Source organism: Atta cephalotes (genome assembly GCF_000143395.1).
Source record: "Atta cephalotes unplaced genomic scaffold scaffold00010, whole genome shotgun sequence".
Lineage (NCBI taxonomy): Eukaryota > Metazoa > Arthropoda > Insecta > Hymenoptera > Formicidae > Atta > Atta cephalotes.
The window spans coordinates 6,080,381-6,101,024 of NW_012130074.1; the positions used below are offsets into that span (position 1 = coordinate 6,080,381).

Below are 20,644 nucleotides of genomic sequence, written 5' to 3' on the forward strand. Positions count from 1 at the left end.
TATATATATATATATATATATATATATATATATATATATACGAGAATATAATATAATATATTTCATATATTATATTATATTTATAAATTATATTTAAATTTTTAAAATTGATATTTTTAAGAGAATAAATATTTTTATTGATGTATTAAAAAAGAAAAGATAAAATTAACTGAACTCCACCAACTTAAATCGAAGTCTGTTAACTTCTGTCGCGCTCTTTAGAATTCAATCCATCATTTAGAGGCGACGAGTTCTCGACAGCAGATGGGACGAGTCTTCTCAGCATCCGGATGACCTTGAGGAAGTTCTCCGAGAGCATAGCGTAGACAGTAGGCAGCCAGTACGACGTTCCATTCCTTTCTGTGCGTGCATGCGTGCGTACGTTCTGGTACATGGCTTTATCGATCGGTCGTAGCCCTTCGTTGTATTATGAAGAAACACATTGAATGCAGCAGTAGCGTTTATGATGAGCGATGATGACTCAACGAGTTGTCGCGTGCACTACCAGGCAACCAAATACGGTCTTCCCCGTTGATGTTCCTGGACCGCCGATCGGTGACATTGATGCGTTCGAGGCCGCCACAAATAAAATCATTTCGTTATCTACGTGTATACAAATATAATGGAGAACAAGATCACCGTCTATTGTGATGATAACCTCGAATGTTCGTCTCATATTTCTTTCCGATCGTTTTCAATTTCCTTTCGCACTGTGCTGAACCGATGAATTAATCAAACGAGCACTTTAGATTGCTTCATCAGCATGAAAAAAAAATTAATTGGGTGGTACAGCAAACCTATAATTTACTACACGAATTCAACATCGATAACTAAGAAGATTTGATGATTTAACAAATCACTAACGTTATTCAGCTTTGCTATTTTTAACATAGAAAATTGACTGTCTGTATATTACAACGGAAGATTTGCTGAATCAGTGAAGTTTTCAGCTGTGTTTTTTTTTTCGTGAGAAGATATGTTAAATAAAATATATATATATGCAAATATTCTACGATCTATAATTGTATCGTCAGCACAGAAAGCATAGAAAATGTGCAATTTATGCAAAACTAATTTCATTTAGAATAACAGATATCAACTGACATATATGGTATATTCTTTTGAGAAATAGTTTCAATTATTTCATATTATATTTCTTGATAAGAAATTTTTTCTTCATACTTTATAAAAATATCGAATAGTACAATCTCTCAAATCTAAATTATCCCTAGAAAATCGTTTTTTTACTTATATTTAACATATCGCAATAAAAATTTCTTTAATTAATTTTTAAAACATTATTACATTATTATATCAAATATAAAACGCTAAAATGCATAATATAAATGTGCTTACCAAATGAGCTTCACAATTTTAAAAAAACATCACAATTTTAATTTAAAAAATTTAAGAAATTTTTAATATGCATTTTTTTACATTGATATTGAGAATTATTAAAAAATTTTATTTAAACTAAAATAGCTGTAAAAAAATATTTCTTTTGATATAAATATTATATTTACATTTCATATTAAATGTTAGATAATGATGTTAGATAATTTAAAATAAAAATACAGGAAAGAAAAATAGAGGAAGAGATATTCTGTTGCTTTTAAATAAATAAAACGCCAACTATACAAAATTAGTAGCTAAAAAACATATTACATTGTCATTTTAGAAAGTTAAAAAATTTTTTTAGATTCTCAATCATTTTTACGAATTTTCTAAAGCTACAAGAAAAATGAACTATATATTTATTTAAAACGTTGACGGCAATTAACGTAAGGTTTGGTTTGTTCTTGAAATATCTAAGAAAGATTAAACTCATTGCCGAATTAAATAATCAATCCCCAATAAAAATTCTGATATAATAGATAGAAAAAATAAATCTATTTTCTTGTTTAAAATATTGTTTTGACGCAAGACGCATTCCATACAATATATACACTGAGAAAAAAATGCTGTTGAAATTTTATATTACAGGCTGTCACTATCATACGTGATTAATTCATGTATATTTTTATTAATATAAAGGCCTTATTGAAATAATAATTTATGTAATACAGATTTTAATTGAATCGACAGCATTTTTTTCTCAGTATACGAATAAACAGGAAAAGATTCTTATATTTATTATTTCAGAATATGAAAACCAGATCTTTGCTGTAAATAAACTTTTTAAAAACACAAGCAGGGCGATTAATTCGCAAATCTCTCCATGCTCAGTAACGAATGACGTAAAAACATCGGTTTCTATCAAGAGTTTCCTGTTCCGGTTAAACGTGGCTAAATACGCGCGCGTTCAGAGATAGTTTATTATTGCAAAAGAAAAATAATAGAAACGTGCCGTTAAAAAGTTCGAGTTATTAAATAGGAGTTACTCAACAGGAAATGATTTTAGCAAAAAGAAAAAATCTTATTTCTAAGCGCGCAGTTTTATGTAGTTAAATTGTGTATATTTTATATTAAACAAATTTATATTTACAGAAAACGGAAATAAATATCGAAAAATATTTTTAGATGTAGAAAGTAAGTTATGAAAGGATACTGGCCATTTGAAAGGTTATTGGCCATTTGATCATTCACATAACGTTGTTTTTTTTCCTTTTTAAAGATAGTCATTCAATATTGAATCTTACTTCGAAATTTAAATGTATTCCAAAAATGATGATGATATAACATTCTAAATAATATTATTTGCATATATAATAATAACATAATATCACAAAAATTTGTTTATCTCATACCGTTTTCGACAATGACAAATCTTCATTCGTCACATAAAGAATATACATTTACATTTTGTTGTTAGAGTAACATAATTAAAACTAGTAAAAAACATTTTAGTCGCAGTTAAAAAGCTAAAGAAAATTTAAAAAACCAATTAAAAAGAAATTAATAAATAATATTGAACTAACGTAACTATTAAAATATATATATCTCTACGTGATATATTATAGACACAATGTAGAAGTATTATATTTTGCAGGAAGATTCTGAGTGTTTCACATAACGCTAGTAATGCTCGCGAACATCAATACAATTTATCCTTGTTTAAGGACAAGTTATAGAACAAGAGTAAAACCATTCCAAGAGCATTATGAACATCAAATGGACACAGCCTCTATTATTAACTTTCAAGGAGATTAATATATACTACAGTCTTCTCCACGTGTACAGTTATCAGAATAATGTGCGTAACAATGCAATAATCGACCCTATCGGCCTTGTAACTGTCCGTCGCAAAATTCAATTTATCTCGGACCACCCGGTAGCGATTATCTACTTACAAGTCCCTCTATTGTCTATCGTGCCAATTCGTCAGTCAAATTTTATATACACAATCATCTTTAAATAATCACCTTAAAACAATTTAAAGAAAATGCTGTTAAGTAAAAATAGACTGAGACGTGTTTAAACACAAATACGAGAAAAATGAAGCTATTTCTGTGATCAAAGTATTGTAAATCGTATAAATATATAAATACAATTATCAGGTCTATAGACTGTGCCGATAGAGTTTGTCAGACTTGAAACGTAATCATAAAAGAATAATTCACAATTAAATTAATTGATCATCGATAACAATGCTACTAGCATCTTTAAAAAACCTTTAAGGAAAATCTTTTAAGAAAAATCTTTTCGACGTCTATCAAAAAGTTCATCGAGATAACGGAGAATCCCCAAACTCAGCGAAAGCTTAAACTTTCCCATGGCTATCCGATTACTCGCGGCAAGGCGAGATTGGATTTGCGTCATTGGTTTACCGCAGGCGCCGTTCGCGTTTCCAAACGAACTCGAGAGAAAGAACAGAATCTCCGATTAGCATAGGTTTACGAAACCGAAGCCTATGAATTTATTTTTCAATGCGGAAGAAATCTTGTGAGAGAAAAAGGCATCGTTTTAAAATCGCAAACATAATTTACTCTCAAACATTTATCTATATGTATTTAATTAGAATTTAAGAATAAAATACAAAAAATAAACGTAAAATAAAATACAAAAAAATACAATTTCTATATAACATCACATAGTGCATAAAAACTTTTATAATATTTAAAAACGATAAAGCATCGATTTAAATTTTCAAATTTCAAATTCAATAAATAGTTAATAATTATGATAAAAATTTAATAATTATGATAAATATTTAAATCAAAATATATATTTATATCATATTTAAATCAAAATAAATATTTAAATCAAATAATCAAATAGAAATTGGAATATAAAAATAATCAAAATAATCAAATGAAAATCCACTATTCTGAATATTACAGATTCGCTAAGAATAAAGTTATCTGAGTTTTTGTTAAAATTTTATTTTGTTAATAAAAGGAATAGAAAAGAATCGATAAAAGGTCAGTTGATTGTTTCGAAAGTGAAGCGACTGGACGTCACATAAGTTGATAATTCGTCACTTGCTTAGGTTTACTCTGACTTGTTACATAATTAGAAGGGAATATATTCTTTTACTATATTACTATATTAATACACACACAAAGAATAAGATCTAAAATATATTTCATATTGGCAACATTTTTAAGGTTTTCAGTAGATTTAAAAGAATAATATGTCTTCATTGGCAAGCGAAAATATTTAATTGTAATCTTTGTAAATATTTAATTGTATTTTTTATTTAAATAGAAAAAATTACGTTAGTATATATTGCCAAATAAATTCAGATTATTTAACTACATCGATTTTTCAATCGATTTTATTTAAAAAATGCCAATGTTATATCCAGAATTCAACATTAAAACTAAATATTAATTTCAAATCAATACTTTATATATAATTTTAAAATTTCTGTAACTTTTCTAATATTAATATTTGTTGCACTCTATAATATGATTGCTTAAGAGTTAACTGTGAGATAAAAGAATAAAACACCAGTACAAGATATCATTTCTCTCATTTGAATATTTTTTATTATTGCATCTTTGCTTTTTTGCTTGCTTCTAATTTTGTCTTGTTGTAAATCATTCTAATGTTCGGAAAGTGAGAATAAAACAAGCAGCGGTTTGATTGACAGCTTCAGTGAAAGCGCTTTCTGAGAATCAGGACCATTTTCATAAGTTTCCAAGGGAGATTCATGGTTCGTTAATTTGCCAAATTGCAGGTTGCGCGACCACTGAACGAGTTCTCAGACAATGAAGTGAGATTAATGTTTTTTTGTAATCCCTTTTTATTGTTTCTGCGACATGGTTGCACTAAACGAAACGTCACAGGATACCGCAAACTTTCATTCATTCAACATTGAATTCTATACTGAAAGATTGGCTGCTGCAGCAAATTAGATAGTAAAATTAAAAATGGTATAACATTTTTAATTGGCTGCAGCCAATTTTTGATTGCATTAACCTATCAGTGTCAGTATAGGATAGACCAACGCAACTAAAAATTGATTGTTGCAATTAAAAATACTATGCCATATTTAACCAATCATTTCTTTCAGTGTAAGATATCTAAAAAAACAGCTTCCCGCAGTTTTATTTGCAAAAAAAACTATAAATTGAAAAATAATCTTAGAACTGCGAATCTTTAAATTTACTTTAAAAGATGGTAAAAAAATTAATCAACAGTCAAAAGAATTTGATGTCCATAATCATACATACTTTTGCATCATTATTATTCATAACGCAAATTATTTGATGTTTAACTTGATTTAAGTTGACTGACATTAAGTTGACTGTCAGCTTCGACATTTTTATTACAGTGATAAAATACGCGCACACATAATTAATTTGTCACGACGATATTTGCGTCATTGAGATAGTCCCCGTGCTAATCGTGCTAACTCGTGCCATTTGTTCGTTACACAACCGTTGCGCATGCATAGCAGTTCCTGGGAAAGAGATCTAACATCATTTTTCACACCTGCACTACGACAAGTAGATCGCGCTTATAACATAGATTACATGGATAAGGAATGCAAGCAAGCAAATAATAAATGATGCGAAGAAATATTAATAAAAAAAAAGATTATCCGATATGATAATTTCAATCCTCGTTTTCGGTCATATAAAATATTGCTTTTGCGCTCAATTACATTTTTGCCAAACGAAGCGAAACTTCGACATGACGCTTACTTTCCTGTCAGCCTTCACTCGTTCTCGTTGAAATTAGGATCATTATTTACGCTTCACACGATCAAGCAAAAAGAGCAATGCGTAACGTGGTAATGAAATTCTATCCTTGTTTCAGCTCAGAAAAACGCAAAGAACTTGTGTTGGGTTACATATGTACATACGATTTAAAGAAATTTTCTTTGCTACGGGTAAGGAAAAAATGTCTTTGATTTAAATATTATTTCTTTAAATCAAATAAATTTTATTTGATTTTAAAAAATAATGTTTAAATAATGTTCAAAAAAATTTTTTCACGAATCAAAGAAATTTTTTTCTTTAACCGTATAGTAAAGAAAATTTCTTTAAATCGAAGCAACCTTTTTTCGGGATGTATGCATTAATATTAACCTTGCAATAAAATTGCAATCATGCATTTTAATAAAATAATAAAGTTATTCTACATATATATTTTATGATAAAAATTACACGCACATATATTTTATAATAAATGTATGGCGGATATTCTATTAAATATCTAATATTTAAATTATGTTGATTATTTAATTTTATTTAAATTTCAAATTTCAAATATTTATTTTGTATTCATATTTTTCTTGGTTCACTTTTTCTAAGTATAGTGTATAATTTCAGTTGTGACAATTATTTGTAATAACTACAGACAACATGTGAGCGTCTAATAAAACAAATTATATTACATTTAGGATTAAATAAATTGTATAAAAAATGAGCGATAAATAATATTTTTATGTCCTACTGGATTTTTTATTTACGCAATCTAAACTCGTCGAATGTAAATTTAAAAATTGATCAAACATTGATCAAATATATATAATCATTATATATTTTATAAAATATTTAATTTGTTTACCCATCCAAATATATATATAATATATTTTAACGCGAATTAATGCAGAATTTACTACACAGATTTCTCTTTCTTCGATTACACGCCTTCCTCTTCCAGAATCTTTTTGTCGAACTCACCGTCGAATTGCCTCGCGTAATCCTGATCACTTTTTACATCACCACAATTATATCACAAAAAAAATGCGCACATGTTTTCACACGATATTGTATTATGCAAGCATCATGATGCGATTGAAGTAATTCCTGTAATTTTTGTCAGTGAAAAAGAGACTCGGCAAGTTTCGCATGGCGCACTACTGTTTCGTTGTCGAAGCGATTAATACGTCGTGATGCAATGTTTACGCAATTTCTGAATGCGAATTAAGAGGCACGATCAATTTACCGCAATAAATCGATCTTTTACAGTGCTTGTGCCTTATAATTCTTGTTGTTTCGCAATTTGTAATTTTAAACGCAATTTTCAAATTAAACAAATAAAGCACAAATAGTTACATTTAGCATAAAATATTGTGTTAAATTTTAATTTAAAAATAATATTTACATCGAAATACTTAAATACTTAAATACTTAATTTTCAATGGCAAATTAAGCTTTAATTAATTACACAAAATTCTATTACCATAAAAAATAATAGTGTCTACTATGGAAAAGTTAAAATTTAATCAAAGTAATTCAAGTGTCAGGGAATTATAGATTCCAACAAAGCAGCAAATGCTTTTAATTTCTTCAATAATGAAATACACCTGTGTTCGTTTGTTTCTAATCACTCTATTTAAGAACTTTTACGCAAAAATCGAGATTGTAAGATCAATACTTTACTTTACATTACTTTCACTTGTAATATGAGTCAATGTCTCATATATTTGCCATCGATTTTGACCTGAACCGTTTTTGTATATCCTGCCTCATCTGGTGTCGATATAAATTTTCACTGCGATAGCGCGGTACAAAATTAGTTGCAGCGTATGCAGCAGGACCGTTAAGGCACTTTCTAATAACAGGGTAGTGGCTCGATAATCGCCCGAGATTACACAACTTTGCGGAGTAGCAATGAGCGCGGCTATTCGCGAAATCTATTATGTGGCTCAATGGCGAAACGAGTAATTTTGCAGAATGCCGGAACCACGATTTCCATCTTGCTCTATTGCTGCTCTGTTATACCTGGCATCACGTGCGGCAGGTCGACAGAAGTCTCGTTGTGTTGTTGCGACCGTGATGAAAGTGTGTCGTGACCAGTCGCGCAATGAGCTACCCGAGACAATTGTGACACTTATGAAACACACGCGATAAGCACGGACGACGTAGTTTATATGCTCTCTCGTACCGCCTTTTAACCCCTTAACCCGAGGATAGCGCCAAGATAGGTAATTTGTCTCAACAACCTAAAATCAAGCCTACTTTCTCGACATTCTGTTCAAGTTCGTCGGAATTATCAACAGGTTTGCTTACAGTTCGATGAAAACTCTCTGCTTTGTTAATACTCTAATAAATCAATATTCTAATCCTGTATAATTTTCTATGTAACTATACAACATTTTATATATAAAAAATAAAATTAGATTTTTCTCGTATGCAATAAAATAAAGTTTTTATATCGTATTGCTAGAGATGTATTCTATCATCGTGGTATTGCTATCAATAAAGCTTTATGAATAGAATGTAAATATAGTTAGTGCGACTATTCACAGTGACAAATTGCAATGCTATTCACGAGACTATCCCGGAAGTAGCCATACAGTATTTATTTACACTCCAACCTAACGGCTCATAATCGATCTCGTCATAGTTATCGATAAATCTTGCTTTTCAGGTGCAACATAAAATTTTAAATTATTATCGGACTATCGTAGACTTCCTCGATGCTACAGAGAAAGATAACTCGGTTCTTCGCAGCAATAATAATAATTTATAAACGTAAGAGAATATCGAACTGTGTAATAATACTATAATAAATACTGTGAGACTTTTCAATAAAGATAGGCGTTCTCGACAGATTTTCAGGACGAATCCCTTTCGTGATTGAATCGTTGCGGTGGACCTAACTCCTAACTTTGCGGTGAATTTCGTGGCAATCAGACACACTGATCCGGAGAAGAGGAAGATTACCGCCGAAAAGAATGATCGACGGCATTGCTCGCTCTTAGAAAACCATACAGACTGTGCAGCAGTCTGTGACGACCGGCGCGAGCAACGGTGTGGAACGCCAAATAAATCACGACGTTCACGCCAGGCCGAACTACTCATCCCGGAAAAAAAGCGCGATTTTTCTTCTAACTGTTAATCCTTTCGCGAGTGCCGCAGTACAAGTACGTCAAGTCATCTGCGGTCCAGTTAAAGAACTTTCAGTAAATTAATCTTCTTCAGTCTGTGCAATAATTATAATTAATGTTTAGATCGCGTTTATGCGTACCATTACGTGAAGAAATGCGTTTCTTTCTTAAATATATTATTTCCAATAGAAATATTTTATAAAAGAAGACTTAAAATTATAAAACTGTATACTTTTTTGTGATTTTATATTCAAATGATTGACAGACTATTGATAATAAATAATAATTCGGATTAAAATGTACATTTACATCTGTCATTCATTCCGCCAATGGTTACCAATTAAAGAGAATTTCAGTAGAAATTAAAACCGATATTAAAACTCAACTAATTATAAGTATAATTATAATATAGTAAATATTATACACGGAGAAAAATATTTGGTTGAATTAACTGGAATCCTGGTGGATAATGAACGGTCCAGAATTCCGATTCTACTACATTTTGATTAAATCTACTACCAGAATTCTAGTAGATTTAACCAAGGAATTCTGAATGTTGGTTATCTCAATTAGAATTTTAATAAATTTAACAAAGAAATCTAGTAGAATAATCTAACTAGATATCAGAAAAAAATCTAATAGATATCAGAATTCTGGATCGTTCAATTCAACTAAACATTTTTCTCCATGTACTTTATAATTTATATTTAGACAGAGTCGTATTGTTCGATTGTTGTTTTACAATTACAATTGAAGATAAACGTCCCAGTGATCGCACATGTGTACTTATGTCTGGATACTTATACATAAGATTTATTATTATTAATCACAAATATTTTTTTTATAATATTATAATTTAATTGCATTTAAGGATTATTTTTAAAATCATTTGAGATTAATAATATGAACAAATATATAAAGTTTTGTGTTTTAAATGTTCAAACACAGATATATATGTCAGGTTGGGACTGGGATATTTATTATACCTTAGAACGTTTTATGTTTGTAAATCATTCAAATATTTGAATAATACTTTCATATATTTATATATTATGACATTTATATTTGACATATATATTTATATATTATGATATATTTATGACATTCTGTAGACATTCTGAATTTGAATTACAATATAAGAGTATATATAAAATTCGAAAATAAAGAAAAATGACGTCTTTGTTTCATCCTGATATTTATTCCTCTTCATAATATATATGTGCAGCATTAATTAGAACACATGTCAAGAGAAATAAGAAAAATAATGAGACCTTCCAATTCAACACTTTTTTTCATGATTATAATGTATTATCACATTAATATACATCGCTATCTACATCATGCAACGTCTACATCGAGCCAACAAACGAAATACAGTTTATTTTCAAATAACAATACATCAATAACTTTATATTAAGTATATTTGTGTAAACGATACTTAGATGAAACGCAAAATACAATCGTTTACCGTGAAAGTTTCGATATTATCGCTAAACCGAGACGATCCAACGTATCGACGTTTGCTTTATACAGCTTTATCGCGAAACCTGACCTTACGAAACCCCGGAAAAGCAGCAGTCGCGTAGGAGACGATAATTTATCGCGATAGTATACTGTCCATTGAGAAATGAAAGAGATTCTCGGAAACGTAAATTGGTAAAAGAAGATTAGACGATCGTTGCGTAAAGATTAAATCTCTATAGCGCACGAACCACTCTATCTTTGAAACAAATAGACGCAATAATTTTCCGTAATACGTAATAGGAAGACTTGCCATATAAATAACTAGTATTCTTCGAACATTATATACATTTATATCTTGATCGACTTCCCTGTGAAACGCCACGCGAGGCGCTTTCAAGAGATATTATCGAAACGATCGAATCCAGCAAAAGAAGTGTACGCGCGCGCACAAATAAAGCGCCGGAAGTGGCCAACTGAACTGTCGGATAATAGTCGGTCGGGTCACTGACACTTTCCGCATAAAAGTTGTCCGGACTGTGCGGACAAGTACGTGTAAGTTTAAGTACGGGTGTAAAAAGTAACGGGGCCCTGCTGAAAAGAAGTCGGTGAAACGACATGTAGCGAATCGCGGCCCCCTTACCTCGTTGTCCTTGTAGGGACCAGTTTCTCGTTGATCCCGTCCAGTACTTCGAATCTCCGATGTTTCCTCGTGATGTGCCCTTTCGAATTTAATTGACAATCAGAGGCACAAAACGAAATGAATGACGGCAGTTCGCAGTAAGTATTTCCGTGACGTTCTGCATGACTCATACGGTGCAAACCTGGTCATCAATTCACAAACATTCACGAGAAATCGGAGAAGAAGGTCAATGTCCACGAGATATCGAATATTCAATACGCTACGTGTTTCTTTCGTATGCAAGCCAATATTACAATAGTATCTAATTAAGCTTAATTAATTTGCCTGTTTTCTTTGAAGTAATATTACGAAGTATCGTATCATTGTTAATCTATCTCGAAAATATTGTCTGGGCACAATAGAATTCCAATCTCGATAATCATCTTCAACAAGAAATAATAATGAAGCAAGTTGTCATTACGTGGCTGCATAAAGAGAATTTTCATGAGTGAAATTTCGAGATGGAAAACATCGGGAATTGTATAACCGTTGCGCTAATTACTTTTATATATAGCCTAGAAACCATCATAGAGTAACAGAAAATTATTCAAGGCTATTGTAAGCTACGTCCATTTCCCAAGCTTCTTATCGGGATATGTTATTAATATTGTTGCACTTGTAATTTACACTTATAATGAAATCATCTTGGCACTATATATTTATAATAATTATCTAATTTCCAAGCTTCTCATCATTAATATTGTTGCATTTGTGAATTGCACTTGAATAAAAATTATCTTGGCACTATGTATTTTAGTATAGCGAGTAAATGATAATCGTTTAATTCCCAAAGAAAATTTCCGTGTAATAAATTAACAAATTTTGTCTCATATAAGCAATTTGCTCTACATAACAAGATACTTTTCTTAAAAGATCAAAATTGACTCCTTTTGTTTATAAATTTTGTTTCGTAGCATTTTTAACTTTTATAGATATATATTTTTTTAAGTTGCAAATTTTTTATTTAAATAGATAGCGTTTATGATTCTAATTATTGTTGCTGAAAACTAACAAAATTGACGAGAAGTAATGGTCGAGTTAAATTGATAGTATCATCTTCTCAGGAATGTGAATTGTGTATATCAAGGTCGCATTCTTTGAGGATAATAAATATTATTAATTATATCAACTTTTATGTTCAGAAAATTACTAACTTTGTCTCCAACTTTGTTTATCTCTTTTTATGTATATATAACGGAAATATCCTGCGTCTTTGCAGAGACAATCGATAATATTAGCAATTCCATTTATAATTAAGACTTTGATAAATTTTAAATTTTCTACAAAAATGTAAGTAATATAACATATAAATAACAAATATATCGAGAGATATAGTTGTGTCTCACATCAAGTGTACGCGCGACAGACTCTAGATACTTATAACGAATCACTCAGTTCAGCTGAGACACGATTATCGCATCTCAATAATGAGATGTGAATGGGAAATGGATAAAAGGTAAATAGGAAAAAAATAGGAAAGATAGGAGGTGAATAGAAGAAAAATAAGAGATGAAGGAAGTGGATGGAAAGTGGATAGGAAAAAAATAGGAGATAAATAGATGATTAAAAGATGGATAGTAGGAAAATAGAAGGATAAGTAATAAGTATAATAATAAAAAATTAGGAAAAATTTGTACATCAACATATCTTCACCTCACTTTAATCGATATATTGAGATATATCTATTAGATATATATTATCAAATTAGCGTTTCTAATTTAATCCTGAAAAGCAGACTGCTAACAGAGGTAAAACAACTAAACTAAACTTTAATCGCTAATTAAACGAAAAGGTACATAGAAGGGTCTTCCAGCAGGATTAGCTTTATCTATACGCAACAGAAGCATTTTTTCCTCTCGACAGTAACCTCATTTCTATGGTAATCGAGTAGCCGACAGTTAAGATGACCACGCAATCGGCGAAACAATTTACGAGATCGATGGTAACAATGTACGATCCATAAAAGCGCCCACGTGTCCATTCGCACACGCTAGTGTTTTCTCGCGAAGAGAAAATTTGGACTGGAGAAGCTATTTATACGAATCTGCGATGCAACAACGTTACTCACAATTAGCAGCTGATCCCCTTCTCTCTCCTCTTTCTTTGTTAGTTTATCATTAATCCTACAAGATTCGTTTTATACCGACGAGATTTATTTTTCTTTCTTACACTAGATGGTCGCAATGAAGAATTTCGGCGTGAAATCTTTTTTTGCCGCGAACCCTCGGATGACGTTTTACATCGCGAGTAGTAATTACAACATATGATGAAAATCTTTTTTTACACATAATTCAAGTAAAAATTACTGTTTCTTGGAACAAATTAATTATAGCGCTAACAGTTCTAAGAATTTTTATGCAAAAATAACTCTAATTACAAGTTATATCAAAGTAAGAAATAAAAATCAACTTCATAATTATAACAGTTGAGTGGAAATTGTTCTAGTCACGCATAAATGCGAAAGAAATAAATAGAAATATAATTCGCGAAAGACGTTTTTAACTTTATTTGCGAAGTACATGATATTGCAGCTATAAAATGAGCTCCTTAATCGTCGCATTTCGTATTTAACTCATTGATATTACACGATCCATAAAATGTAAATGTCTTGTAAGTTTCACATTCTTATTGACTACTTCTTGGGACTCTCTTCAAATGTCAAACGATGATAATCGAAATCATGGAAATGATTAGTTGGATTATTAATTATAAGATACATGTTGAATTATTTTTATAACAAGAAAAAAAAATTTAATAAATTGGTTATGTAATGTCGAATAAGAGAAAAGTGTTAAATCTGTACCCAATCGCGGTTCTTTTTTTCATTAGACATTCATTCCATGTCGCGGAATACGATTTTTTAGAAAAGATCATCGCTCAAGACCGCGGAATGGCATGGAATTATAACGCGATATGTAACGACGATCGCGTGTTCCTAGCGAGTTAAAGTTACGTTAGCGGCATCATAAGCGATTTATCACTACAGCAATTTGCATCGCGGCAGGAGGAACGCTATTATTGCAACGTGAGTAGCCGACAAGTGTATCCGATATTCTGATGCAAACATTTTTTTTGTTGATCAACTAAACAAGAATAGCTATACAATTCATAAAAGAATATTTCTCATTATCAGATATATTACATTAATTCGACTATCAACAAATGTCAAGTGTTTAATAATGTAAGTATCTATTTAATAAAGTTATTTTATTAAAATTGAATTAAACTTGAGAGACATTTATTTCACAGTACAAATAATATTTTTAAATAATTATATAATTTGCAATGCAACTTATATAATAGTATTATATAAAAGAATGCTTTTATTAAAATTATATCGATGTACTTATCACTAAAGTTCAGCACGAAAAACATAATAATGCTTTTATTTTAACTTTCATGTGTTAAAATCAATTCATTTATTTCTGTGTGTCAGTTTCGAAATAAACAATGTTCATTAACGTATTTAATAAATAATAAACTAAAATTTAATACATTTTTCTTAAATTAAATTATGTAACTTCATTATCGTAATCAAATTAATGATAGAAGCAATGGTGAACTATAGAAATGATAAAAAATAATTCAAATTGGATATAATTTGACATTATAAATTTAACGGTGTAATAATATCTAGTTGAATAATTTTGTAACTATATCAGCATAAATCAATATTGTTCTGATATGTAAGTAGAACAGATATTTTAAATTTAACAATAATGTAGCGCACATCTATTTTAAATACAACTTCACTTTATCTAAATTTGAAATGAATTAAATATGTACCATGATTTATAAAAATAAATTATACATATGCAGGTACTGTGTGAGATAAATGATAAATCTAAGGAACAAATACTAAAATCGATGCCTTTATCAATCGATATTGCATATAGCATATAGCATTTCAATTTTGAAAATCCGATCTTTCCATAGATAAAATAAGCATCTACCATTTCTTACTAATCGACGCACACACACACACACACACACATTTCCTCCGTTCTCCTTCCAATTTACAGAATTAACCGTTCTTCTTTTTTATTCTGCTTCTCATCGATATGCTTTCAGTGAACATTCTGGGCGATTACACACATCCGGTACTATCGTACGAATGATGCCACACGCATCGGATACCGATCGAGATCAGCAACGATCGATCGTTCCAAGGAGCAAGAGAACGATGCAGAGAAAAGTCGAGCGACAAGCGATATATTATGTCTCTCGAGAGATTGGCGCGTTTATCGCACCGACACCGCGTTTCTCCATTCTCTTTTCGTTCCTTCGACCGAAGGAGGATGAACACGGCGAATTGCTTAAACTACCGAGAAGCAAAATGACAGTGCAAGATCGGAGCGTTTTGACTTTGCAAGACTTGTGCATCCTTACATCGCACTCTCCTATCTTATAACACGATTTATACCACTGTAAAGGTCAGAATCATGAGCTTGCGATTTTATACGACTTATTCGCCACCTCCGCACAATATTAGCCACTCGCGAGACCAGGAGATTTTAGCCGCTCTCCGTAGTTATCTCCTTTGTTAAAGGAAAACGGCCGTATACCGTGTATGTCGAAGTTATACTTAGAACATGGCAAATCCCTGGATCTATGAAGTTAGCATGACATTTTATTAATATAAAAAAATAATTACAATAACACTTTTCTACAGCTCCTTATAAAGATAAAAAGTCCTGCACTGTTTACAATAAAAAATAAAAAATGAAAATATGGCGTGCTGCTAACTTCGCTAATTTATCACGACATTTCTCCCTCTAAAAGAAGAAAATGATAAATATTATTACTTTTGGCAACAACCAATATATGTAATTTCAAAACAAAATTCTAACAATTATCCATTTTTATACGTCTTAAATATAGCACAATTCTTGAAGGAAAAGTCGTAACATATTCAATTAAAGGGAAATATATCGTGCTGGAAGTTTTTTATTTTTGATTTTTTAATATTATAAAGCAGAATATTTTTTAATTGTCATCAGGAATGGTGAAATTATAGAGTGTTACTGGAACTATCTTGGTTTTTTAAATTAATAAAACGCCGTGCTAACTTTACAAATTCGTTTTTATTCGCAGAGACGAATTTTACACTTTTCTACCCAATGTTAAATTCTATTTTGCATATCATGTGCTGCAAGTTAAATAGTTTCAGGTATATGTATGCCATTCGTTTTTATTGCGATTCTCGGTAAATATATTCCCGAATGTGTGCAGTCTGTCTACATATTTTGTAAAAAAAAAAACTCAAAGATATACTGTGTATATTATTCATTAAGTATTTTGACATAAAGAATATCTATATCACTACACTCTCCCAGCATTACTATGTACTGTACGAGATAAAAACGTATGTTCCACGATAACATTTTCATTATAAAAATCGCACTACTATTCAAGCGGAAACTTTTCGCGAGTCAACTCGACACCTGTGAAATTATGAATCGCACGATTAAAATGCAGAGAATGCCGATTACCTTCGTCCGTTTTTACTATACAGATGCAATTTTTTTGCATTTACATTATATTAATTCCAATGAGAAATTCAATTTGGCCGTGATTCCAAGTTTCCGTCGATAGGTATCGAAACGTAAGCAGGAAGTTAACTCGCCCTTGACCTCAGATGTTCAAAACCTGTCGAATTGCACAAAGAACACATCAGTAATCTGTCCCCTCCCCCCTCATACTAAAGGAGAACGAGCTGAAGTCTTTCCGAACCAGGTCAGGGATCTCTTCTAGTACGGCTTACTTTTTCTAGAGCTAGTTGCTTGCCCCCGATCCGGAACGCGAGCTCATGTCAAAGGTAAAAGCAAGTTTACCGTTGGCCATTCACTTTTGACGGTCAATCCTGCTGAATACATCACGCACAGAGATACGCGTTCTTGCGCCTGAGAAACATGACTTGTCCACAGTATAAAAAAACAACAATTACAGTGAATAATTTTGAGACCCACTATTAATGTGTAGAGTATAATTCTAAACGATCTTATTCTAAAGATGATACAAATGGATACACAAACGGAACATGGAACGAAATAAGATTTAAATTTAATTTTTGAAGTTCAAGTTTAACTTTTTCCTATTTGATACTCTTCAATATCCCCCACACGATAAAAAAGTTACCAAACTTAAATCTCGAAAAATTGGATTTTTAGTTTATTCAAAATTGTAACATGTTTTGTAAATTGTACTGCCTCCTATCCTGTAATATTTACACGTAAAATAAAGTCACGGCTTACAAATAAAATTGTTCTTGCAATAATTAAACAATTTACAAAAGTAATAAATTTATGTATAAATGGAGCTAGTTTATAAAAATATTTAAGAATTAAATTATCAACGTTTTTGTTATTAAAATAATAACATACCATGTTATTAATGTGTACATAATGTAATGTGTAAATAAAAATATGAATATAATATGTGTGATATATTATATGTAAAAAATTTAAGTTACAATTAAAGGTAAAAGTATTAATTTTTGTAAAAAAAACGCAATTTTATATATTTCTACTAACTATAAATTACATAATTTTCACACATATTATTTTACGTACTTTTTTTTTATAGCAGGCTGAATGATAAAAGAAGTAGTCATTTTCTACTTTCGCCCAAATTAGACAATTATGCGAGATGAATCATATTCCCTAGCACATTCAAATAACTAGAGAGTGAAAAGACTTCGTTTTGCGCGCATGGAAAGTAAATGTATACAAATTACATGGAACAATTTAAGTTGAAATTAGTGAACTAATCGTCGTTTGTAAACGTTCGTATATATTTCATTTGCGATAAATTAATATTTTTAATTGTTTTCATTTCATAACTACATACAAAAGTCTTAAACTAAATTAGACAATCTAAAGATAATAATATAATAAAAAAGATAATAAAAGTAAAATAAATAGAACATAATAAAAAAACTTGATCTTATGGACTAATAACTTGAGGAATTCATGAGAATGTAAACAAACTGCTCTTTTCTAAAAAAGAAAAAAAGAGGGGCGACTAACTCTTTTGATTTATTCATTGAGAAATGGACCGTATCCCTGCGATTATCGATTCGATTGTATTCACAACGGCGAAACCCGCAGTCGCCTTTCCCTTATCCGCGCACCGACCGGAAGCGCTCGTTGCTCATCGGCCGCGACCTCAAATGCGTCGCCTTCGCTGTGATGATGACGACGACAACGACGACCCGCGCATGTGGGTCGCACTTAGCCCACTTCACCGGCAGTCCCAAGTCGCGACATCGTCGCGGTCGACTCGAGGTGATCCCACGTGGAAAATTCCAGGTCGCAATCGCACGATAGACAGCGCGGTGCGAGCTTTCGAGATCATAGCCGCGTGTCTTATCTCTTATCGATTCAATGACTGCAAATCGGATCGGGATGTTCCGCCACCGGCGGACTATCCATCAAATACAATATGCTTAGGCTTAGAAATCTTTGTACTTGAAGAATCCAGATTCAAATCTGGATTCGGATTCCGCTTTAACAATAAATGATGAATAAATGAACGATATAATTAATCATTCATTATATTTTATTAGCAATTTACACTTTCTGATCAATATAATAAAATAAATTTCAAACACTTTCTCGAAAATTTTTAGAATGAATCTCATTCTGAAGAATAAAATCTCATTCTGAAAGATTGAAAATTAAGTTACTCTTTTTCAAAACTGAAAAACAATTTTCACTCTTTAAAAAGAGATTTCAAAAGAATTTAAAAAGTCAAGGAAACTTCTATACTACTTAATTTTTGTTACTATTTATTTATTGTTTGATCTATCTATTATTCTATCTATTATTCTATCTATTATTCTATCTATTATTATTTGATATCTGTCATAGATTTTCAATCTTAATTCTAACAAACTTTTTGATTGATCAATTTGTGGTATCAATTTATCCTTAAGAAAAATAAAGTTCTTGTTGCAATTTTCTAATATTCAATATGAAATATTATGAAATGTTTCACATCAATGTGAATGTTGAAAACTTTTGCTAAACAGAAGAAGTCTGCACGAACGTCTTGAACGCACTTTACGTGAGAACGCATTGTTCAGAGCCGTTGTGGATATATTACTTAAGGATACCCGACGGAAATATTACAGGCCACGCGGAACTTCCTCGTATACAGAAGAATAACGGCAGAATCGCTTCCGTGCTGCTCACAAAGGAAATTAAAGTCTCTGTGTCTTAAGGGAAACAAAGTTCCGCGACTAGTTAATTGTCAGACGCGCGAAGAAAAGGTGGAGTGCATTAATTAAACCTCACGGGCATTAATTACATAGCATATGTGTTTACTCCACAACATGACTAATCAAAAGTAAGAGTCGTTTCAAGAATCCAAGCAACTTCTGATTGCCAATGTTCACATCACAAGTCTTTGAGGTGCAAAATAATTTATATTTTTATGCTGATAAGTCACGTAAACTCTTTATGTGACTCTGTCACATAAATCTTAAAAAAACACATACAATTATTAAAAAATTTCTTTAATTAAGGCGTTGGAAATAAGTAGAGGTCGTAAAAGACCAAAATTTTCATTTGCAAAAAATAAAAGCTATAAAGTTTAAAAATTTTTCATTACATTTATTAATACTTACTTCAATTAACATTTTTCGATTAATTAATTTGTTTTTCATGTCAATATCTCGATTATATGTACAAACTGGATTGGAACGCGATATTAAAAAATAAGATACCAAGATTGGCTTGTGAAATCACGTATTATGTCGGAGCACGATTCAAGATAATAGCGATTGCCAACTTCCTTGCCCCGTTCAAGACTGCGCGACGGCAGGTAGAGTGTACCCAAGTATGCTTGCTTGTTTACACGATTCTGACGAGTTCCACGGCGGTGTCTTGGCGGCGGTCGAGCGGAATTGTAAAGCCGCGCTCTGAACGCGCTCGAATCGAGCGAGCGGCAATGAAGGTGAACGATAGCAAGAGCTGCCAATTTTGCGAACGCGCATAATTGAGGACAGGTTCGTCCATGTCTCAAGGAAAACACATCGAGACACGTGCGCGAAATTATCCCGCAATCCGAGCCATAAATCGCACAAGAGTTGGTAGCGGCTTGAACGTGAAAATCCCGTGACTTTGCCATTCTGGTGCGCGAAACATCGAAACTGGTGCCAATTTGCAATTGCCAATTCTCAGAACCGGAAATATTTTTAGTGTCCGCGTAACAGTCGCGCTTTATGCGATGCATTCAAACGCGTCTGTTCGCCTCAATAAGGTAATCTT

General features: G+C 31.3%; 1 protein-coding gene across 1 annotated transcript in view; it reads right to left on the bottom strand.

Annotated features, from left to right (window-relative positions):
• Nucleotides 1–20,644, bottom strand: part of LOC105627797 (protein phosphatase Slingshot homolog 2) — a 132,991-nt gene that overhangs the window by 50,947 nt on the left and 61,400 nt on the right. The gene's annotated exons all lie outside the window — the stretch shown is intronic.